General features: G+C 47.2%; 1 protein-coding gene across 1 annotated transcript in view; it reads right to left on the minus strand.

Moving 5' to 3' along the window:
* The window catches only part of LOC147120556 (low-density lipoprotein receptor-related protein 1-like), a 2135446-nt gene that overhangs the window by 1000315 nt on the left and 1109464 nt on the right, over nt 1-25667 (minus strand). The window lies entirely within an intron of this gene.

Raw genomic sequence — 25667 nt, forward strand, 5'->3', positions numbered from 1 at the left:
TAGCAGCTACTGCCGCCGCTAACCTCCCGCTGAATTTCGTGGGAGGCATCAGCGGCGCTGTGCCCAGGTGCTAGGGGCTTTGCGCCCTGTTAGCACTCCCCTGGGGCAATAACGGGAGGCACAAAGCAACCTAATTTTTCCCACAACATATGACACAGCATGCTATATGTAACATAATAATATACAGAAAGGACACAGGTACAAGATAGTGTACCTCCTAAGCATATTCCTAAATTCAAAATTACTTGACTACACTTTTATACACTTTCAAGTAAGTTATTCCTTCATTGGCCATCTGAAACTTGCTAAGTACAATTAACAAATATCTATATTTTCACTTCAATTTACTAAACATTTCAAATAAATTAATGAAACTGTTGGATAATAAAAAAGAGATATTCTGAAAGTTGTATTTCTTATAAAGAGAGTTTGACTAGCAGTCTTCTTAGAAATTCCAATGTTAAAAAGAGCAATGGTTTAACTTTAATAGCCATTTACTGCAAATTTTTATTGGTTCTGTAAAAAAGTATATATTTTTTGCTCTTAAATGGCCAATACTGTTGATTGGATTAGAGAACATACTGTCTCAGACAGCATGGGCAAGCTGAATTGATGATAAAACTTGCTGAAGCATGCTAAGTAAATTCAGCTTGAAATTTTCATGATTCTGCGGGGATCAGTATCTCCTCCACACTGCTTCCGGCAAGACAAAACAGTTTTCTCCTTGCATATATCATGTGTGTGAATCAGGTGTTGGCTCCTGAGGGACTGTAAAGGTGCTGGCAGCATTAACAGCAGTACCCTTGCATCCCTTTGGGAACCACTTCCCTGCTGTTGGTACCGCACAATAAATGTGCCGCCATGTAACATTATTCAATGTGTCTTCTTCACACCAGTGTTTTAGGTGTAAAGATGCAAAGGCAGTGGGCTTTAACTTAAGGATGCTTTGTGGAAAACAATTAATCATTGGTCACTAATTATATTCTATTTAAAAAATAAACAAAAAAACTTTTCACAGTAATCATTGTTTTTTTTGGTCATTTTCTCATTTTTTTTAACTCCTGAAGGCATTGATTGCTACAGAGGTGTTTTTTTATGGGCATTGAATTCCCTAGTGTTGCTTGTGCAAGAGGCCATTTATGCTCTTAATGCTGTAAATATGGTGGTAAAATTCTGATAAAAAGCCACCAAATCCAAGTAGTCCCGATCATATTGACTCCACCAAGATCAATCCAAGACAAGACAGTGGTCTGATGCCGGAATGTGGTCTCAGCTCATAAAAAGCTGACTCAATTGCACATAATTCAGTATGTGTTATGTTGTTGCTATGTAATAATGGGCTATGATGCTATTGTTCACACAGTCTTACTGGCGTGACTTTAGGTTTAGTTTTATCAATTGTGCAAGAGTTCCACTGAGGCATTTCAAAAGTTTATAGGGTGAAGTTTCCAGGGTAACCCAGGAAACTCTTCCCAGCACTTCCTGTTGACGTGGATAGGGGATGGACGATCCATCCATCCCCATTACTGTAAAATGGCTGGAACTAAAAAGCACAGAATCCAGTCACAACCTGGTTCTGCCCCATTTTCCAGTCCCTTCACCAAAGATCCAGCCCAGTTGCGCCTTGGCCCAGACTGGAATTCCGGGAGGCCAACCATTTCAAAAAGCACTTCTGGAAGAAATGCTACCCCTGACAGCAACATAAACAGAATCTGACTTGCCATTGAAGCTGAACCTTTTCAAGCTCACCTGTGCAGGACCAGAAAAGAACACTGGGATCCATATGCACAAATTAGTAAAGTTGTTTTGTGGTTGTTGGAATTTAAAGACCGTACCAATGGAAGGTAGAGTGCTGAGATACATATATACCTTTATGGTATGGTACATTTTTTTATACATCTAATATATGTAAATCAGGCATTGGTTTCCAGGGGATACAAATAGGTAATTGGCACTGAAAGCAGCGTTGCACAGCAGGTGCTCCCACTTGGGAACTACTTTCCTATTACTCGTACTATATTAATAAATGTACCGTGAGGCAAGATTATTCAATATGCCTCATTAATACCAGTGTATTAGACAGAGAGACATTATGAATTGAAACTCAACAACATTCTATGGAAGCAAATTAATCATCAGTAAGAGAGAAAAAATAAATTCCATTTGATGATTTCTAACAACTTATTTCTTACAGAAACTACATTTAAATATTTTTTGAATTAGATCTATTATGATAGGATAGTCCCAAGAGGTTTGCAGTTGCTCGGGCTATATGTTCCTCCATTCACTAATCTTAGCAATTTGACACAAGTGTAAAGTGGGGAATACTGCTTTATACTCGTGTCCACTTTTCCACGAAAATTAACTAATCGAGGAAATAATACATCTGCATTTTTCATGGAAACAAGTAACTGTAAACAGTTATGATTGGGAATCATTCTTCATCTCACTGCAATCATTTTTGGGGTAAAAATCAGCTAAAAGCAGGTATTGCTGTATCTAATATATACTGACAGGTAGAATTTGATTACTTAGCTGACAGACCCATCGGACAACTGGAGAAGAAATTGATTTTATTTAGCAACTCATCCATCTTCAATTTTCTGTTCTGATGAAATGCTGAGAGAAAACTTATTGCATAACGGAGATCCAAAGCAGCAATGCCAAAAAGAATTATGGCATCTAATTAAAATGAATGAGGACACTTAAACTTTACTTTCATTAGTTTCAAACACAACTCTGTTTTCTGCCCTCCTGACATTTTTGGAAAAGTAAACACTGCATATTTATTTGTTGGTGTGTGAGCTAATTTTCTAATGGTTCTGTTGACGGAAAAGTAATTCCGTACTCCACACATCACGGAGCCTGTCAGCTAATTACAACAAAAGGCTCCAGCACGTAGCATTGTAACCACCACATGTGTTGGCCAACATTGCAGCTTTAGGCCCCTCACTAAATGCCACAATTTCACCTACCTGGGGGCTTCATGGCCGGAGAAGGTGGTGGCAGGGGGTGACCCCGCTGAAAAAAAAGATATTTCCGTAATGGGCCTTGTTAAGCCTGCCCTGCACGTTTCCCGGCCCAATGAAAAGGTGTGGGTCTGGTGACGTCATCAGATGGCGCGATTTTTGCCAGTATATTTAAAGGGACCACGGTCCCATTTGCTGTCAGTTGTAATTTCACAGAATTCAGTGCTGGGAGTGTCTGTATGTGTGGACAATGTGCTCCCAGCACCAAAAAGCGGCACCTCGGTTCAGTGATGAGTTCCTCCATCTTCTTGAGGAGGGAGTGAGAGCACGTAGGGAGGTTCTCTTCCCTACTGACGGTAGGAAGAGGTCTCCCCAGGAGACGAAGGCAGCGTGGCTAAAGATTGCGCAGGAGGTGACAGGCATGTCAGTGGTCATTCGGACCTGGGTGCAGTTTTAATGATATTCTAAGATCAGGGAAAGTGAGTATAAAACCACAATTACCTTGATGCTACAGTGCCTATCAACACATCCCACCACTCTGCATTGCCATCCCTACTCCTGCACAACATTACTCACCCCAACATCCCTTGGACTTCATCCATCCCTCTCTCTCTATCTACATTATCAGTTCCCCATCTTACTATGCACGCCTCACACTCAGCCTCATCATCATGCAAAGACATCAACTAACAACACAAAAGGATGCTATTTGGTATTGGCACCCTCCTGCATCATAGTTTCCTTCTAAAGCTCTATCCCATTCCATTCCATACACTCATTCCATCACTCTCACTCAGCCTTCTCTTCTTTCCTTCCTTGCACAGAAAGAGAGCCCACAATAAGAGGGAGAAGGAGAGAACGGGAGGAGGCCCTCAAGCCATGGCCTTTCTGACCACTGCAGAGGAGGCAGCACTGGATATCGCTGGAGTGGCCGACCAGCCAGTAGTGGGGGATGGGAACAGGGGTTCATTAGAAGAACCTGGTGACAGAATTATTTTCAATACACTGGCATGGCTTTCATCAGTCACTCATAAGTGGTCTGATGTCAACAGAAAATGAATGCTCATCATGTGGATAATGGTATGTGTCTGCAGTCGACATCTCATATATCTAACTGATGTCTTTAATCTCCCACAGGTCCATCAAGAACCGCCCGCACGCCCCCCACCCCCCCGCCGCCCCCACCACCACCTGCCCCACTGTCTAGGAGGAAGAGCAAGAGGAGCCTCCAGCCTCTGAGGGCGCAGCATCATCTCATACAAGGCAAGCCAACACCAGCGCAGAGATGCACACGTCGGTGCGTCCATCGCGAGATACAGTAGTGTTGTCACCTGGTGTATTACACATCACAGGTGAGCAAGAGCAGATGGTGGACAGTGACAGCAGTGGAGAATCCTCATTGGAGGACGCAGGACGCTCCTAGCTCTGCTCAGCTGCATGCAGACATTGAGCCTCGGGGGCCATCCAGGAAGAGGGCGATCATGGAGCTGCAGGAACAAGTGCAGGAGGCTCTGATTGGTTTCTTGACCGTGGTGACTGCGAGTGTGCAGAGAATGGAGGAGTCCATCTCAAACATGAGCAACACCGTGGCGCACTCATCGGCAGCTATAAGTTCCTCCATGGATAGGATGGCCACCAGCATGGAGGACATAATGCGCCAGTCCCATGAGAACATGGTTTTACTTCAAAGTAGTTGGGCATCTATGGAGGAGAGAAACCAGAGGCTCATAGACATCCTTTCTGGGAGGGGTGTCAGTGTAGACGAGGGCCCTCATGGCCCCACTGAGGTGCAGCAAGGGGCTCTCCAGGTACGTGCTAGCGAGGAAGTGCGGGTGGCCCATGAGAGAGATGATGGTGGGAAGGGACATGGAAGTGAGGGTTCCTCTCCAAGAGCTCAGATTTCCACCCCCTTACCAACCCCTCGCTCAGAGCCGCAGATGCCTCCCGAATGATGGCCGAGTCTGCCCCTGCACAGTCGCAGGAGGAGCAGACTTTGGCAGAGCCCTCACAGGCTCCAAAGCCCAGAGGATAACCGCCAAAGGTGTCTAAGCAGGCGCAGCAGGGAGGTGAGTGTTGTGTCCATGTATAATAACACAGACTGCAGGAGAATGGTACAACAGGTGTTTACTAAACGTGGCTCACACTGGAACTGATCTGTACAGATTACTACTCAACGTTATATACAGGTGTGGTCACTGCCAGTACTACAGTATACATGAGCTGTAAAAGATAGTTCCCCCCTTAAAAGGTATATACATTACAATTCCTCCCCTTTTAGATTAACAGTACCATAACACTCATTTAACAATTAAATATCAAACTAATTACAATTAACACTGTTAACATGCAACATTAGCTGAAAATAGCCTATTTATATATTCAGTCTTTGGGGAGGCTTCCTGGTCCTTTCTGGATAGGGCCTTTCCCGAGTGTCTTGCTCTTGGTGCGGAGGCGATTCTGGCCCCCTGTCGTCGGTTGGTTCATCAGCTTCCGATGCTACTATTTCTGGGATAGATGCGACCTGTACGTCGGGTTCATCACCAGGTATGTATGGGCGAGGCATGGGGTTGACTTGTTCCTGTGACTCTAGGATCTGGTCAGCATGGCGTCTCACGATGCTCTCCCCAACGTCCACTGTGTACATTAGTGGGCCCTGCCGTGTGCATATCGTTCCTGGCTGCCATTTTTCTGTTCGGGAGTCGCGGGCCAAGACTGGTTGCCCTACATTGAAGCTCCTTGTTGGCTTCTCATAGATGTGCTGGAATTGCTTACTCTCAACATCTCTTTGTACGTTTGGTCTGAGCAAATCCAGGCGAGATCTTAACCTTCGGTTAAAGAACATCATGGCTGGGGCCTGGTTGGTGACTGCATGTGTCGCATGCGAACAGGAAATTGACCACCTTGTGCTGCAGCAGAATGTTGTCATTGTACATAGCCTTTATTGCCTTCTTAAAGGTTTGTACGAACCTCTCAGCCAATCCATTTGTGGCTGGATGATACGGGGCGGATGTGTAATGCCTTACCCCATTCTTTTTCAAGAACCTCCGGAACTCTTCGGACACAAACTGTGGTCCGTTGTCAGAGCAAATCTGTTCTGGCAAGCCGTTCCTGGCAAAAATGGTCCGTAGGACTGCAATAGTTTTCTCCGTGGTGGTGGAGGGCATTTTGATGACCTCAGGCCATTTCGAGTGCGCATCCACGGCTATTAAAAACATTGAGTCCATGAATGGACCAGCAAAATCAATATGCACCCGTTGCCATGGAGATGAGGGCCACTCCCATGGGTGTAGAGGGGCCTGTGGCGGTGCATTTTGGACTTTCTGGCATCCTGAGCAGCTCTTGGTCAGGGCCTCGATTTGTTTATCGATTCCCGGCCACCACACATAAGCCCTGGCTAGGCTTTCCATTTTTACCCCTCCCAGATGACCCTCATGAAGCTCATTGAGCACTCTATCCCTTAACTTGGGTGGAATTACCACTCGGGATCCCCACATCAAGGTCCCCCGGCACACTGACAGCTGTTCTCTCCTTGTCGAGAATGCTGGCAACAGTGAGTCGCCATGTGCTGGCCATCCCTTCACCGTCAAATCATATACCCGAGACAGTGTCGGGTCATTTCGAGTTTCCTTTTCGATACAAGCGTTAGTTACCGGTAGGTATTCAACTATAGTCGAATGGAATATTTCGACAGGATCCACTGCTGGTGCTTCCTCCGCAGTAGGCAGTGGCAGGCGTGATAGCCCATCAGCATTTCGATGCTGTTTTGTGCCCTTATATTCAATCTCATAGTGGTGCGCCCCTAGAAAAAGTGACCATCTTTGTAGTCATTGCGCAGTCATCACCGGAACGCCCTTCTTCGGATTAAAAATGGAGACAAGAGGCTGGTGATCAGTCAGCAAGGTGAATTTCTGCCCATGCAGATAGTGATTGAACTTTTTCACTCCCCACACTAGGCTGAGGGCCTCCGTCAATCTGGGCGTAGTTACGCGCGGCTGAGGTTAGTGATCGTGACGCAAAGGCTATTGGCCTCTCTGAGCCATCTGAGAATTTGTGCGACAGCACCGCTCCAATGCGTAGGGTGACGCATCACATACCAACCGAATTGGTAATGCTGGGTTGTAATGGGCCAATACCTCTTTCGATGTGATTAGTGTTTTGCTCTTCTGGAAAGCTCGTCTACATTCGTCACTCCACTTCCATGGCACCCCAGTTTGCAGTAGGGTGTTCAGTGCGTGTAGTATTGTAGACAAATTTGGCAAGAACGTATGGTAGTAGTTTACCAGCCCGAGGAACGACCTCAGTTGTGACACATTTTCCGGTGCTGGAGCCTTGACTACTGCCTCAATCTTCTCTGGGGACTTATGTAACCCCTCTTTATCGATAACGTGGCCACAATACGAGATCTGTTTTCTAAAAAACTCGCATTTGGGGCGGTTAGCTCGGAGCCCATATTCCTGCAATCTAGTGAGCACCTGCTCCAGGTTGGCAAGGTGATCACTGTCATTTTCGCCTGTGACCAGGATGTCGTCCAAATAACACTGGGTCCCTGGGATCCCTTGCAGGACTTGTTCCATTGCCCTCTGCCAAATAGCCGGAGCTGATGCTACCCCGAATACCAGCCGGTTGTATTGGTAGAGACCTTTATGGGTGTTGATTGTGAGGTATTTTTTTGATGCTTCTTCTACCTCCATTTGCAGATACGCCTGGGCCAGATCAATCTTAGTGAAGCGTTTCCTTCCAGATAGCGAGGCGAAAATATCGTCAATCCGCGGAAGTGGATATTGTATGGTGTGAAGGACCGGGTTCACTGTTACCTTAAAGTCCCCACAGATGCGAACCTTCCTTGGTTCCCCAGGTGTGCTGCTCAATTACTTTTTCATCACAGGGACGATGGGTGTAGCCCGCTTGCTCCAGTCAACTTGGACAGTACACCTGAATGTTCCAGACTCTCCAGCTCTGCTTCGACAGCTGGGCGGATCGCATAAGGTACCGGTCTGGCCTTAAAAAATTTTGGGCTTGCGTTTTCTTCAATTTTAATCGTCGCTGTCATGCCTTTTAGTGTTCCGAGTCCTTGCTGGAACACTTCTTTCCCGTCAGTTAGGATCTTTGACAGTCGCCCAGGTGTGACGTCGTCATCATTTTTGTCAGCCACAGTCAGTGCCTGTATGGAATGCCAATCCAGTTGTATTTTCCGGATCCATTCACGTCCCAGTAACGGTGGTCCTCCATCTTGCAATACATACAGGTCTAGTTTTGGTGTTTCCTTACCGTTATATATAACGGTCACCCTTATTTTTCCTTTGGGGTAGACTTTTTGCCCCGTGTACGTCTTCAAAATAATTTGTGTGTCTCTCAAGGGTATGTGTGAGAATAACCGCTCGTAGTCTCGTCGGTTTATGACTGTTAGGGCTGATCCTGTGTCCAGTTCCATCTTTACCTGGACTACTGCTATCTTGAGAGTGACCCAAATGGTTCGGTGATCTTCCGTTGTGATCACATTATGTAGTTTCAGACAACTCAGTTCCCTGCTTTCGGAGTCGTTATCACTCTTTTGTTCATCTGAACTATTCTTCGTCATCTTATGTACCTTCTTGTACTTTTCTTTGGTAGGTTTCTTATTGCTGGTTTTCTTTCCCGACCTGCAGACTCGTGCTATGTGTCCTACTTTTCCACACTGTCTGCACACTTTGTCTTTGAACCAGCAATCATTCTGGTCGTGTGTTGTTCCGCCGCAGCGATAGCACTTCTCTGTTCCGTATGACATTTCGTTTGTGCCATATTCTTGCGGTCTCTGTTGTATCTCTGCAGCGCCCCGTGCTGCTGCTTCATATGATACCGCAATGCTGCAAGCCTTTTCCAGCATAAGGTCCTTTTCAGATAAAAGCCATTTCTGGGTTCCTTCACTTTGAAGCCCACACACAAACTTGTCCCTTAAGGTATCTGCCAGTCCCGCTCCAAACTGGCAGTGTTTCGATAGTTTGCGCAGTTCTGTTAAATAATCAGCATTGCTTTCATCCTTATGCTGGTTCCGTTTGTGAAACTTGAATCTTTCTGCTATCAGCAGCTGTGTGGGGTTTAAATGTTCCTGTAGTATCGTTACTATGTCTTCAAAACTCTTTTCCATTGGCTTCGTTGGGGTTACTAGATTTCGTAATAAACCATATGTCTTTGCACCCATTAAATTTAACAATACCGCCGCTTTCTTGTCATCTGACACCTCATTTGCCTTGCAGTATACCTCTATTCGTTCGACATATGTAGTCCAATCTTCGACTTCATTGTCAAATGCGGTGATACTGCCACTGTTCGGCATTTTGGGTGTGGTTTAAAATGGCATCTCCCAATGACTTAAAATGGCGTCTCCCGCGCTTTCCTTCCTCCCCCGCTGCTGCCAACGCAGCTCCCGGCGGTTCTCGTGGCAATGGCGGCGCCCTGTAGGTTTCATGCGCTTCTCCTGACCTGCTGCCAACGCCGCTCTCGGCGGTCCTCGTGGCAATGGCGGCGCCTCGCGGGTTTCTGTGCGTCTCTCTCTCCCTCTCTCCGACGCTGCTCGGCCCCTGAACACTGGCTGCGCCCTGTCCTCTCTCTCTCTCTCCCCCGTCGACGCTGCTCGGTCCTTTGCTGTACCGCTCGGTCGGGCTCTTGCCCGCCGCTGTCCGGGAAGGGTCTGCGCACTACCTGTTGCCAGCCCGTTTCGCTGGACCACCTCGACTGGAAAGCCAAGCCTGGCTCTCGACAGCCTCCCCCGCAATTCTCGAGTCTCTGCTGGATGACTGGGCGGTTGCCCGTGGTCGACGCCCAAGTCTCTGGCCTTGACCTCCAATCCACTGATCTCCAGGAACGAATCCCCGGGAGGTGATGCAGAGTTGCAGGTAGGTTCGAACTTGCCTTGTCGCCAATGTTGTGTCCGTGTATAATGAGACACAGACTGCAGGAGAACGGTACAACAGGTGTTTACTAAACGTGGCTCACACTGGAACTGATCTGTACAGATTACTACTCAGTGCTATATACAGGTGTGGTCGCTGCCGGTACTGCAGTATACATGAGCTGTAAAAGACAGTTCCCCCTTAAAGGTATATACATTACAGTGAGGAGGCTGCATCTACCTCTGCTGAAGCCTCAGAGGATGTGCGCTCTACACCGTCTTCCTCATCCAGCGCTAATCCTCACTGCTGCGCTATGTTGTGCAGGGCGCAGCAAACCATGATGATTCTGGAGACCCTGGCTGGTACGTACTGAAGGGCTCCTCCAGATCTGTCAAGGCATCTGAAGCACATTTTGAGCAAGCCTCTTGTCTGCTCGATGACACTTCTTGTGGTGATGTGGCTTTGATTGTAATGTCTCATTTAATGGCCTCCTCAAAGGTGTCATGAGCCACGTCTTCAGGGGATAGCCCTCGTTTACAAGCAGCCAGCCGGAAAGACTGTTTGGCAGTGCAAAGAGCTGAGGGATGGTGGACTGGCGCAGGATGAAAGAGTCATGACAGCTGCCAGGGAACTTGGCGCACACAGGGATGATAATCTTCCTATCATTGCAGACCAGCTGCACGTTGAGGGAGTGGAACCCCTTACGGTTGACAAATACTACTGGGTTCTGATAGGGTGCCCTGATGGCCACATGTGTGCAGCCGATGATGCCCTGCACCCGTGGGAAGCCAGCCAGAGCGCCAAAGCCGAGTGCCTGCTCATTGACACTGCCTTCATCACTTGCAAAGTGGATCTAATTGGCGGACTTGTTAAAGAGAGCATCAGTGACCTGTGTGATGCATGTGCGGGTGGCCGACTGCGAGATGTCGGAAATGTCTGCTGCAGATGCCTGGAAGGAGCCTGAGGCGAAGATGTTGAGGGCGCTGGTGACATTGACAGCCACTGGTAAGGGGTGTCCATCCCTTCCTCTGGGTTGCAGGTCTTGCTCCAGCAATGTGCAAATGTCGGTGATGACTTGGCACGATAGCCTGAGCCTCCTTTGGCACTGCTGTTCTGTCATATTGAGGAAGTTCATCCTCTGCCTGTATACCCTGTGTAGGGGTATCGACTCTGGTGAGGTGCAGCCCTGCGCTGCTGCCCTCTGTCCTGTGCAGCATCAGGTAGTTCAGGAGAAGGTTGGTGCTGTTGTTGTTGCTGCTGCTGGTGTGCCTGGTTCTGCTGCTGCTGCGGGTGATTGTCATCAGATTCTGAGGACCAAGGTGAGAGAGCATAAATCGTGCCCATTCTGATGTTTCAGATGGCAGCTGAAGTTGAGATGACAGAAGCAATCTGTCAATGGTGAGATAGGTTGTTCCAAGGAGGTGACAGTGGATAGAGAGTTTATTCCAAACACTTCCAAACTGCATAAAGCTCAAAAGTATGTTCCAAATCTTGAAGGCTCCAGCTTCTCAGATTGGAAAGTGAACAGTTGTGAAATGGTAGCTTTTATACCACTTTTGCAGCTATCAACTATTCAGAGGAATGGGGAGTCATTGACAGCCCGGCCTACTTACCTGACGTGATCCCCGAGCACCGGGAACATCGTGAAAAAGCTGATAAATTGGTAAGTACATGGTGAAATGGTGTTTAAGCACCTTTTAACAAGCTCTTGGCCCAGAAATTCAGGTCCCAACGCGTGAGTACGCACGGGGTACTCACGCGTGGACACGATGGAACTGCCGGTTTCTTGGACGCACTGCGCATGCGTGGGAAACTGGCACTTCCGTTCCTCTGAACGAAGGGGTTCAGAGGTCGAACGCGTGCGCGCGGGAGTCTGCGCATGCGCTTTGAACTTACTCTTTTTTTTACAGGTTTTTCCGTGAGGGTAAGTCTTTAGATTTTAGAAATGTAAAAACCAGGCGTAAGGCCTGCATTTTAAAAGGTAAGTGGTCAATTAATTAAAATTAAAACATTTTTTCCACAGGTTTATTATTTTTAAATAATTTAAAGCAAGGTAAGTTTATTTTTAGCCCCGTTTTTTTATAAAATTATTTTTTGCAAAAATTTAAATTATTGTTTAAAATAGTTATTTAATGTAATTTATAGTTTATTTAAAAAGTGTGATGATTTTTTAAAATTTATTTGAAGGTTTACTACTATTTTGGGGCCGGAGTATTCATAAGTTTAGACAGGTCTTCCTGTCAATCTTATGAATGGGCTTTTCCCTCCTCCGATTGGCTGCCCATGGCTCACGTGATCCCAGGGGATGCATCGCACTAACTACGCCCCTGGGACACGCAAGCACAGCGCGCCGGCAGCTGGGCCAGGCCCCGGAGCAGAATTCCACGGGAGCCCAGAGCTCATCTGCCGGCGCGCAAGGTAAGTGCAGGTCGGGGGCTTGCACCTGCGGGAAGCCCCCAACCTGAATTTCTGGGCCCTTAAGTATTTGAATCAGCTCACCCGCCACTTGGTGTCGAGTCTGTAAAGCACAGACAGACCCGACACTTGGGAAACTGACATGCAGCCGGGTTGACAGCGGGATCCCACCCCTGAACCTGCCCTCTGAGCACTGGCAAAATTCCGGCCAAAGTAACTGGGGTTATTTAAAAAAAAAACAGATATTGAATTAAATTGTATTGTTTTGGTGAACACGTGTGGCTTATTAAAGGAATAAAATATTTATGAAGTGAGAAATCTTAACTTAATCATGCCTTTCAGTGTTTATCAATTATGTAGCCAGGTGTTATTTGGCTATTTATTTTGAGTAAAACAAAAAGGCGCTATTACATGCCATTTAAAAAAAAACTGTCGCGCGCACACTGATTAAAAATATAATCAGCTGGTTAAAAAAACAAAAATATGGACATATAACACTCAAGAGTTAGAAAATGTGCACTGCTGTCCAGGCTGTCTGATTCAGGAAGTCCTGATTGTAGGGTTCTCAAAATTCCCATATTCCCCAAAATTATTAATAAAGGGACCCTGAAGGTCAAGTTATTAATAAGGGTACCCTAAAGAAAATGGCTTTTGGACCTTGTGGCAAAAACCTGCAAGACTGAAAGCAGGACCCTGCAAAACAGCAGGTCAAATTCAAAAAGGCTTTGAAAAACCTGACATGCCTGGGCCTGTGGGAGACTTGTTATTTTGAAGCCAGACAAGTAGATGATGCAGAACACGCATTCTTCATTTTGAAACAAATCAACTCAGGAAAGATTTAATCTTGAACCCATCAAACCTTTGCATAAATAATCGCTTACAGTTTGAAGTAGCTACCAAGCCAGGAAGACACCGATTAAACATTATGAATATCAAACACCCAAGATATTAAAGCCATTTAGCAACGAGACAATCGCCACAAAGCCAGTTAAAGTGAATGGCCATAATCACTTTAATGAGCCCGCCAAAATCGGACAAAGAACTAACCCTGATTTGGCGCGCAGATAACAAACCTCAGAAAGAGTATAATTGTAGGCCCACCGGTAAACACACACGACTGCTACGGAGAAGACACAGTGGGAAGAACGGGCGTTGGGGGACAAGCAGGCACACGCTCAGGTCCAGGTTACTCGAAACTCAAAGAAGCAGATGGAACTTCGCGGCGAGGAGGCATGGTGGAGCAGGCTCGACCAAAGACGACTAGGCCGCAACTGCAGCCTTACAAAAAAAATGACCACGAGCACCGCGGTAACAAAGGGCCGGGTAAACCATACCTTCAGGTCATTACCACAGCGCAGGTAATGATCTAGGCCACCGCGACCGAGCCGACACCGAAGACTGCCAACCAAACCCCAACCGCAACAAAATCGACGACCAGACCATCACCAGAAGAACAAAACCCAAAGTTTTCCACTCTACAAGTTCCACTGCCACGCCCTGGGACCACGTGGCGACGGCAGGCCCCAAAGGACACAAAGAGCGAACCCCAAAACCGCAACTGGCTTAATCGACAGGGTTCGACCGGTCAAGAAACCCTTATTGGTGAGCATAATCCCTGGCCCCTTATAGCACAATTTAGTTAGATGTTGGGGGTGGGACAAGGATAGGGGGATTATTAATGTGATTTTTCCCTCGTTGTGCCGTGTGTTCCCCATTCCTAATTAAGTGTAATTTTGTATGCCTGTAACTATTCCAGTAATTTTCAGTGTTGCAGTTTTATTGTGCCTTTAATAAAATACAGTTTTCTTGCACCAAACCAGTTGCCTACTCCAATTTGTATCGCAGCTTGTACCTAAGTCCAGAGTCGAGAACCACAGGGCTGAGGGAGCGATTCGAACCACTCAAAACAGTCAGGGGCAAGCTGACTGCGCGCACCAAACCCCCTACAGAGTGTGATGGAGTACTCTCCACTTGCCTGGATGAGTGCAGCTCCAATAACACTCAAGAAGCTCGACACCTTACAAGACAAAGCAGCCCGCTTGATTGACACCCCATCTACCACCTTCAATACTCACTCCCACCACCACCAGTGTACCATGGCTGCAGTGTGTACCATCTACAAGATGCACTGCAGCAACTCACCAAGGCTTCTTCAGCAGCACCTCCCAAACTCGCAACCTCTTCCACCTAGAAGGACAAGGGCAGCAGGCGCATGGGAACACCACCACCTCCAAGTTCCCCTCCAAGACACACACCATCCTGACTTAGAAGTATATTGCCGATCCTTCATCGTTGCTGGGTCAAAATCCTGGAACTCCCTACCTAACAGCACTGTGGGAGTACCTTCACCACACGGACTTCACCACCACCTTCTCAAGGGCAATTAGGGATGGGCAATAAATGCTGGCCTTGCCAGCGACACCCACATCCCATAAATGTATAAAAAAAAAAATTAAAAATCGGCGGCCGAATTAGCGTCGAGTGAAGATCGGGGACCAGAGGAGCAGGGGGCCTCAGCGGAGCAAGGGGTGGGGTTGGCAGAGCCAGGGGGGCTGTTGGCGGAGGCCTGGGCATGGGGATCGAAGGCCTGGGGGGGAGGAAATGAATGGCCTGGGGGTGGCAACAGAGCTTGCGGGGTGTGAGGGGGGAAATCGGTGTCCTGGGGGAGGGATCGGAGGCTTGCATGGGGGGGGGGGGGAGCAGTCGAAGCCCTCGTGGGGAGGTGATCGAAGGCCTCGTGGGGAGGGGATCGAAGGCCTCGTGGGGAGGGGATCGAAGGCCTCATCAGGAGGGGATTGAAGGCCTTGTCGGGAGGGGATCGAAGGCCCGGGGGTGGGGAAATCAGAACCGGGGAGGCGGAAATTGGAGGCCGGGGAGAGGGGAGTAATTGGAGGCCTGAGGGGGGAGGAATCGGAGGCCAGTGGGGGGGGGGGGGAGAAATCAGAGGCCCGGGGGGGGGAATCGGAGGCCTCGGGAGAGAGGTGGGGAGTCGGAGGCCTGGGAGTGAGGGGAATCGGAGGTGGGGGTGTGGAGGAATTGGAGACCTGGGGGAGAGAAATCAGAGGCCTTGGTGGGGGGGGAATCGTAGGCGGGGGTGGGTGGGAAATCAGAGGCCTGGGAGGGGGGAAAATCAAAGGCCGGGGATGGGGGGTGGGAAATCGGAGGTCTGGGAGGAGGGAAAATCGGAGGCCAGGTTGTGGGGTGGGAAATCAGAGGCCTGGGCGGGGGGTGGGAAATCAGAGGCCTGGAGGGGGGGGGTGAAATCGAAGGCCGGGGTTGTGGGGGGGGATATCGGAGGCCTAGGGGGGACGGGGGGGGGCGGAATTCAGAGGCCTGGGGTTCTCTGATCGGGGGTGGTGGATTAGGTATTGACCCTGGATTCAGGAAGTAAGTGTAAAGGCACTTCCCTCCTGGATCCAGCAGTCCTCACCTTACTTTAGCTGGTAAGTTTCACAAGGCCTTCAAAACCTGACCAGCTACAGTTAAATTCAAAATTGAGGTTAAAGCAGAGGCTTCCAATCTCATTATAATATTTCAGTCGGCGAACCGGCTCCTGCGAGCAGGTTGGTTGCCCCCCCTGCCCCCGTCGCACCTCCGTTAATACCAGAAGTGGGCGGGCTCTGGTTGGGATTCAGATTTTTAACACTTTTACTTCCCACATGACCCCAAACCACCTGTTTTTTTTAGGTTAAAATTCCCCCCACAAATTCCAACTGAAATAGGTAAACATATCATGTATTTTACAGCTAAAGCAGTTTACATTTACTTTATTTATTCGGCTGTCACTGTGAAATAGAAGCTAGAAAACAGCCTAAGAGCAGGGTCATGGATGAACTTGGCTAGACAAGATGCAACTCAAATTTTTACTCTTATAAATACTTATTTGTAATCCGGTTAGGTAAAATCCCTCCAAAGTTTTATCATTTCCCTTTTACAAATTGTATAATCACAGTTGATTTTCTACATCTCATGAAACAATTACATGGCGACTAATCATGCAGAAATATGAGCGATTTTCAATGTTCATGAAGGAAAGCCTGCAGTTAGCAACCAAGACCTTGATCAGTCATACAGCGAGAACTCAAGACTTTGATAACATCTAAAGGATGTGTGCAAAAAAAAAACCGGAGCTATCCTGTGGAAGCTTGAGCTACATGCAGGGAATAATCTGTGCCAGGACTTTATTTATACGTCCTACCAAACGGTGGACCACCACTTTTGGGTAGGGAATGGATAAGAAAAATCCATTTGGACTGGAAGTCGATACACGAGTTAAAAGTAGAGACCACCACGGATGATACAACCATTACAAGCAGGCTGTCGAAACTATTGGCAAAAACGCCAGAGGTGTTCCAACAAGGGCTGGGGACCTTAAAGGACATTAGAGCAAAAATAACTATTGCTCAAGACGCAAACCCCAAGTTTTGTAAGGCCAGACCGGTGCCTTATGCCATTCAGCCAGCGGTGGAAGCAGAACTGGATGCCTTAGAGAGTGCAGGTGTCCTTACAAAGATTGAGTGGAGCGAGTGGGCCACGCCCATCATCCCAGTTATAAAGAAATCTGCAAATAACACACCGGGGGAACCAAAGAAGGTTCGCATTTGCGGGGATTTTAAGATAACTATTAACCCAGTCCTGCACACGGTACAGTATCCGCTGCCGCGGATAGAGGACATATTCGCATCATTAGCTGGGGGTAGACACTTTACGAAGATTGACCTTTGTCAAGCTTATTTACAGATGGAGGTGGAGCAGGACTCGAAAAAGCTCCTAACGATTAACACACACAAGGGATTGTACCAGTACAATCGCCTGGTATTTGGTGTGGCGTCCGCCCCGGCAATATGGCAGAGGACCATGGAACAGGTCCTACAGGGCATTCCAGGAACGCAATGCTACCTGGATGACATCCTGGTGACAGGACAAACGGATAACGACCACCTCGCTAACCTGGAGCGAGTACTTCTGCGGTTACAACAATACGGACTCAGGGCGAACAAGCAGAAATGTGAGTTTTTCCAGGAACGTATCTCATACTGTGGTCACATTATAGATAAGGAAGGCCTGCATAAGTCCCCGGAAAAGATCGAGGCAGTAGTGAAGGCCCTGCCCCCTGAGAATGTATCTCAGTTACGATCATTCTTAGGCCTTATAAACTATTACCATAAGTTCCTCCCGAACTTATCGTCCATTTTACATCCACTAAATTCATTGCTGCAAAAGGGAGTCTCCTGGAATTGGGACGAAGCGTGTGAGGCTGCTTTTAAAAAGGGTAAACAACTCATTACATCAAAGGAAGTGCTCGCACACTTTGACCCAAAAATGCCAATGAGGTTGGCATGTGACGCCTCCCCGTACGGTATAGGGGCAGTGTTGTCACACAAATTTCCCAACGGGATGGAGAGGCCAATAGCATTTGCCTCAAGGTCGTTAACTACAGCCGAAAGAAACTATGCGCAAATCGACAGGGAGGCCCTCAGTCTGGTGTGGGGTGTAAAAAAATTCCACCACTACCTGCATGGGCAACGTTTCACACTACTGACGGATCATCAACCGTTGGTGTCGATATTTAATCCAACAAAAGGGGTGCCCCTGATGACGGCCCAAAGGCTACAGAGATGGTCACTGTTCTTAGGAGCACACCAGTACCTTATCGAATATAAGGGTACCAAACAGCATGGCAATGCGGATGGCCTGTCGCGGCTACCCTTACCTGCCGAGATCGAAGAGATAGTACAGGACCCCGTGGAAATATATCATACGGTTGTTATGGAACACTTGCCCATCACCAGCCAATGTATCGAGCGGGAAACACGGAACGACCCGACATTGGCAAGGGTTTACGAATTAACCGTGAAAGGCTGGCCGGCGCAGGGTGACGCATCATTGCCGGCGTTTTCGGCAAGGAAGGACCAGTTGTCCGTCTGCCGGGGCACATTGATGTGCGGAGCCAGGGTGGTGGTCCCTCAAAAATTACAACATAAAATGTTGCAGGACTTACACGAAGGTCATCTGGGGGGTGTCAAAATGAAAAGCCTCGCCAGAGCCTACGTCTGGTGGCCCGGCATTGACAGGGACATTGAGGAAGTAGCAAAAGCATGCCAAGGGTGCCAGATGGTACAGAACGTACCACCACAAGCCCCACTACATCCGTGGGAGTGGCCCTCAATGCCATGGCAAAGGATCCACGTGGACTTCGCTGGCCCCTTCCTGGATGCGATGTTCCTTATTGTAGTGGACGCCCATTCAAAATGGCCAGAGGTCGTAAAGATGTCATCAACGACAGCCGAAAAGACGGTCGCAGTCTTAAGGACCATTTTTGCCCGAAACGGGGTGCCCGAGCAAGTCTGTTCGGACAATGGGCCACAATTTGTGGCAGCAGAATTTCAAGCATTCCTAAAAAGGAATGGAGTGCGACATTATACGTCCGCACCATATCATCCGGCTACAAATGGGCTGGCAGAGCGATTTGTACAGACTTTTAAAAAGGCCATCAAGGCGATGGGGGAGGAAAGGTTGCCAGTACAACACAAGGTGGACAACTTCCTATTCGCATACCGTAATGCTGCACATACGGTGACCAACCAGGGCCCCGCCGTCATGTTCTTTAATAGAAGGTTAAGGTCTCGCCTTGAATTGCTCAGACCAAACATTCGGAGAGATATGGAAAACCGAGTATTTCGTAGGGCTCCTGACAGACAGACACGGAGCTTCGAGGTGGGGCAGCAAGTGTTGGCCCGTGATTATAGGAATGAAAAGTGGCGGTCTGGTACGATAAAGGCCCACCAGGGACCCTTGATGTACACAGTTGAGACAGGGGAAGGCATAATCAGACGACATGCTGATCAACTTGTGGAGTCCAGAAACCCAACTGATTCACTACCTCAAACGTCTCAGCACATTGTTACAGCGGAATCACGGCCCAGCTCATCGTTAGAGGTCTCAGGATTGCGAGGAGTTCAGCACTCCAGTGATCTCCACGGCACAGGATGTGCCATCAGACACCGACGAGTCCAGCGATGAAGGGGTGACGGAAGTACCGCCGCCTACACCGAGACCAACTAGAGAAAGACGTTATCCTAGTCGAGACAGGAGGCCTCCTCAGAGACTGAATCTATAACATGTTTCTGTTTATATATATATAAGTAGACAACTCTTGATGTAAATATGTTATGTATATTGTGTTACCAAATGTTATTAGCCCTAGTTATGGGGCATCTATTGACTTAATTGCACGGGTACGTTTTAATTAAAAGGGGAGGAATGTTGTGTATGTAATAGGTATGTTACTTTAAACCTATGGCCAGGGCAGCACTACTTTGTAGGGCGTAGTGATACCGTAGTACCACTCCTGGCCATAGGGGTATAAATAGTACTGTGGGTACTGATCTCCCCTCAGTTTCCCGCCTGTTGGTATTAAGTAAAGACCTACGTTGAATCTTCCAAGCTGTCTCGTCATTATTGCATTAAGTATAGACACATACTTTATATCATGATCTGCCAACAATAAGATGGAAACCATTCTCCTGAAAATTAGGGACAAGTCGTGGGTTCCATTTGGTCATTATGTGCTGCTGGTGTTCCCGCTCTACTCAAGAGATACGTGTTTTCCTTTTGCTGTTAAAGCGCTTTCCTCCCCACACAGCTTCACACAAAAATATAACCAACACTCCTGACATATTGCAGATTGGAGCTTATTTCATGAAATATAAATAAATGGATAAAAACAGTGATAAACCCTGCCTGCAGCTGGATTTATGTCTGTCATGGCATTTCCAGTCCTTCCAGGCACTCTGCCAAGCCCAGTACTCTACTGACAGCACAGGAAGAGCTGTAACATTACAAGGCTGGTACAAGTACTTTTTTGTCATTACCATTACATGAAATTTCCCTTACTGGTTGTTCCACCAGCATTAAGTCCAGTGGGGCCCAGTCCATCATGGGGAACAGTTGGGACAAAGTAACTGGCGGAATAGAATCATAGAAACTTACAGCACAGAAGGAGGCCATTCGGCCCGTCGTGCCTGTACTTTGTCTTTGAAAGAGCAGTCGTGTTTAGTCCCACATCCCTGCTTTTTGTCTGTAACCCTGTACGTTCCTCAGCTTCAAGTACCTGTCCAACTCCCTTTTAAAATTATTAATGGAATCAGCTTTCATCACCTTTTCAGGTAGAACATTCCAGATCCTGACAACTTTCTGAGTGTAAAATTTCTCCTCATCTTCCCTCTAGATCTTTTTCCAATGATATTGATTTTATGACCTCTACTTATTGACCCACTCGCCAGAGGGAATACTTTTTCCCTATTTACTCTATCACAACCTCTCATCATTAGGTCACCTCTTAACCTTCTCTGTTCCAAGGAGAACAGGCTTAACTTTTCCAACCTCTCCTCACATCCCTGGTAAGATCCTGGTAAACCTCCTCTGCACCCTTTCTAAGGCCTTTCCATCTTTCCTGAAGTGTGGTGCCCACAAATGTCCACAATACTCCAGCTAAGGCCTAACCAGTGATTTATAAAGTTCTAGCATGATCCCTTTGTTTTTATATTCTACTCCTCTATTTATAAACCCAAGCAACACATGTGCTTTTTTAACCACCTTATCAACTTGCCCTGCCACCTTTAAGGATTTCTGTATATGGACACCAACGTCTCTCTGCTCATCTTTTCAAAATCATGCCATTTATAGTATACTGTCGTTCCATATTAATCCTCCCCAAGTGCATCACTTCACACTTCATTTTATGAACTCTAGAAACATTTCAGATCGTTGACCTTTCTTCAGAATTCTAACGATAGGTCATCGACCTGAAACATTAACTCTGTTTCTCTCTCCACAGATGTTACCTGACCTGCTGAGTGTTTCCAGCATTTTCTGTTTTTATTCCAGATTTCCAGCATATTTAGTATTTTGCTTTTGTATGATGATAACTTACTTGGGCAATAAAATTATCAATGACATTTTTGATTCTCTCTAACTTAACTAGATAAACTAATTAATATAACTATAAATAATCATGTGAATAAAGACTTTAACTAAGGGAACGAGAGAAGCAGCTGGAGATAAAGCTAGGCCCGACTTCTAAGATATTTAGGGGGAGAAATTCATTATAGCCCTGTTTGGGGCGCTACCTTTTAAAAGTTGAGAAAATTAGCGCCGGGGCTAATGTTTCTCTACTTTTTTAAAAGTTCGGTTTTGCGCTCCAGGAAGGAAGTGGAGCGCTAAATCAAGCCCTCTACTTCGTTCCTGGAGCACAACAGGCAGCAGGCAGGGCGGAAGTTGTGCAGCCCTGCACAATGGGTCGTGCAGCGCTGCCGTGTTGGAAGGCCCCTTCCCTCTCTTAAAGGGAAGGGCCATCGCTGCAGGCTCTGCAAGAGGGAAACTTACCTGGTCCCCGACAGCAGCCTCGATGCTGCCCGATTAACTGCAGAGTGCTGGGCTGATCGATGGGTGGCAACGAAACAAAAAACAATGCAAAGTGCATTTCAGATACTTTTTAACCTACCTCGGCCACCTCGCCTTTAAGTATCGCCCCCCAATGTGCACAGCATCCCAATCAATGCCTCCTGCAGCTGTCGGTGTCATCGCCCAGCAATGCTGCAGGGGGCGGAAATTAATTTCGGGAACAGGACACTACTGGGGCCATGCGCAGCCGGATGACATCACGATCTCCGGGCGCAGGAGATCGTGGTGCTAGGGGTTACCACCGCCGCAAACAGCCAGGTGAATTTCGCGGGCAGTGGTAACATTGCCGCGCCTGGGCGATAAGTCCTTAGCGCCCCATTATTGCCCCCTGGAGGCGGTAACGGACCCAATTTCTAGCCCAAAGTCTTAAATTTATTTCTGTAAGTTAGTTAATAGTCAAGTAAATAGAGGCATGGCAGGGCACCTCAGTCCCGTGGAATGCACATCCTGTGCCATGTGGAAAATCCAGGACGTTTCCTGTGCCCTGGACAACCACATGTGCAGAAAGTGTTGTCAGCTGCAGGAGCTGGAGCTCCGGGTTTCGGAATTGAGCAGCAGCTGGCATCACTGAGGTACATCTGTGAAGCTGAGAGCTTCGTGGAAAGCACGTTTCAGGAGGTGGTCACTCAGCAGCGTAAGAGTGTGCAGGTAGCGTGGGAATGGGTGACTGTCAGACAGACAAAGACGACCAGGCAGGTAGTGAAGGAGTCTCCTGAATGCATCTCACTCTCCAAGAATGCTGGTGAGGGTGATTGTTCCTCTGGGGAATACAGCCAGAGCCAAGTCCACGGCAGCACGAGTGGCTCAGCTGTACAAGGGGGGAGGAGGAAGATCGGGAAGGCAACAGTGGTAGGGGATTCGATAGTTAGGGGAACAGACAGACGTTTCTGTGGCCGCAGACATGATTTCAGGATGGTATGTTGCCTCCCTGGTGCTAGGGTCAAAGATGTCACTGAGCGGCTGCAGAACATTGTGAGGGTGAACAGCCAGAGGTTGTGGTCCATATCGGTACCAATGACACAGGTAGAAAAAGGGATGAGGTCCTGCAGGCAGATTTTAGGGAGCTAGGAAAGAGATTAAAAAGCAGGACCTCAAAGGTAGCAATCTCTGGATTACTCCTGGTGCCACGAGCTAGTGAGTATAGAAATAGAAGGATAGAGCAGATGAATGCATGGCTGGAGAGAGGGTGCAGGAGGGAGGGCTTCAGATTCCTGGGGCATTGGGGCCGGTTCTGGGGGAGGTGGACCTGTACAGGCCGGACGGGTTGCACCTCAACAGAGCCGGAGCCAATGAGGTGGGTCAAGTGGAGCAAGTGTCAGTAGGGGAACATTTTGCAAACAGTGATCATAGTATCATAAGGTTTAGATTAGTTATGGAAAAGGACAGGGAGCAATCTAGAGTAAAAATGCCTAATTGGAGGAATGCAAATTTCAGTGGGTTGAGAACGGATCTGGCCCGGGTAAATTGGAATCAAAGATTGGCAGGCAAAACAGTATTTGAACAATAGGCTGCCTTTAAAGAGGAGATGGTTCGGGTACAGTCGAGGTACATTCCCACGAGGAGGAAACTAAAGCCAGAGCTCCCTGGAAGATGAAAGAGATAGCAAGTAAGAATCATAGAATAGTACAGCACAGAAGGAGGCCATTCAGCCCATCGAGTCTGCACCAGCTCTTTTGAAGAGCAATGCAGTTAGTTCCATTCCCCCACTCTTTCCCCATATCTCTGCAATTTTTTCTCCAAGTATTTATCCAATTCCCTTTTGAAGGCTACTATTGAATCTGTACCGACCGCCCAATCAGGCAGTGCATTCCAAATCCTAACCACTCGTTGCATAAAAAGTTTTTCCTCATGTCGCCTCTGGTTCTTTTGCCAATTACCTTAAATCAGTGCCCTCTGGTTATCGACCTTTCAGCCATTGAAAACAGTTTCTCTATCTAAACACCTCTATCAAACCGCCTCTTAGCCTTCTCTGCTCTAAGGAGGACAACCCTAGCTTCTCTAGTCTATCCACATAACTGTAATCCCTCATTTCTGGAACCATTCTAGTAAATCTCAGTACCCTCTCCAAAGCCTTCATGTTCTTCCTAAAGTGTGATGCCCTTATGACGATGATGACAACTCTTCCAGCCAGAGAGGTGACTTTCGGGCCATAGGACCAACTCTGTAAATCCTAAAACTTAATGTTGGGGGGTCTCTCAGCGACAAAGTGTTTAATAGTTAGTGATATTGCTAAATCTTTAACAAATGGGAAAGGGGAGAGGAAAATAGAGGGAAGGTCGAGGTTGATCCAAGTCCAGGAATGTGTCTCAAAACAATAAATCCGATGTTTGCAGATACCGTAGAAAGTTTCAAACTGGTGATGCCAGACCTGAGATCCTGCCCCATCCATTGCTGCTAGGGGACTATTTTCCTCATCCTCTGGTCCCACTCAACTTTTAACACATCCTTGTGGCTGAGATTTAAGTCCCAGCCTCTGTCCATTTGGGCTCTATCCAGCCCAGCTTGTGCCCCTTGAAAAAAATTCAAACTTTGGAACTGTAGCCCTGGCTGACTCTGCTCCCAAAAGATCTGCAGCTAATATTAAAATTAATTAACTTTATTTAATTTTAAAGCTTCAGGCCTCATATGGACTTACTCCACTGCCTACTCATTTCCTCTCCCCCCGAAAAAATTATAATTTCAGGCCCTGCTGCCCATTTTAATGCCAAACAGACTCACTCCCAAAGACCTCCGCCTGATATTAAAAAAAACATTGCGCCTTCACTTCCACTCCCTTGCTCTTCCCCAGAAGGGCGCCAGCCTGGCTTTCTTGTTTCATGCTAGAAGGATGACTCCCTGCCACTAATGCCCCTAATCTTCACTGATGAAGCAGAAAAAGAGTGCGTATGACAGATGACAGGTTGAGAATACAAGTGAGAATCAGGCTGAATATAGAAAGTTAATAGGGGAAGTGAAAAAGAAAATCAGAGGGGCAAAGGCAGAGTATGAGAATAGATTGGCAGCTAACGTAAAAGGGAATTCAAAAATCTTCTATAGGCATATGTATAATAAACGGGTAGTAAGAGGAGGGGTGGGGCCGATTTGGGACTGAAAAGGAGATCTACGCATGGAGGCAGAGGACAAGGCTGAGGTACTAAATGAGTACTTTGCATCTGTCTTCACCAAGGAGGAGGATGCTGTCAAAGTCATAGTGAAAGAGGAGGTAGTGTAGATGCTGAATGAGATAAAAATTGATAAAAAGGAGGTATGAGAAAGGATGTCTGAACTTAAAGTTGATACGTCACCAGGACAAGATGGGATGCATCCTAGGATGCTGAGGGAGGTTAAGGAGGAAATCGCAGAGGTACTCGCCATAATCTTCCAATCCTCCTTAGATACAGGGGTGGTGCCAGAGGACTGGAGAATTGCAAATGTTACACCCTTGATAAAAAAAGGGTGCAAGGATAAACCCAGCAACTACAGGCCAGTCAGTTTAACCTCAGTAGGGGGGAAGTTTTTGGAAATGATAATCAGGGACAAAGTTAACAGTCACTTGAACAAGTGTGGATTAATTAAGGAAAGCCAGCATGGATTTGTTAAAGGCAAATTGTGTTTAACTAAATTTATTGAGTTTTTTGATGAGGTAACAGAGAGGGTTGATGAGGGCAATGCCATTGACGTGGTGTATATGGATTTCCAAAAGGCGTTTGCTAAAGTGGCACATAATTGGCTTGCCAGCAAAGCTGACGTCCATGGAATAAATGGGACTGTGGCAGCTTGGATACAAAATTGGCTAAGTGACAGGAAACAGAGAGTAGTGGTGAACGGTTGTTTTTCAGACTGGAAGAAGGTATACAGTGGTGTTCCCCAGAAGTCAGTACTAGGACCACTGCTTTTCTTGATATATATTAATGACTTGGACTTGGGAGTACAGGGCACAATTTCAAAATTTGCAGATGACATTAAACTT

This window comes from Somniosus microcephalus, chromosome 4, assembly GCF_052327205.1.
Source record: "Somniosus microcephalus isolate GS21.2 chromosome 4, FLI_Smic_1.0, whole genome shotgun sequence".
Lineage (NCBI taxonomy): Eukaryota > Metazoa > Chordata > Chondrichthyes > Squaliformes > Somniosidae > Somniosus > Somniosus microcephalus.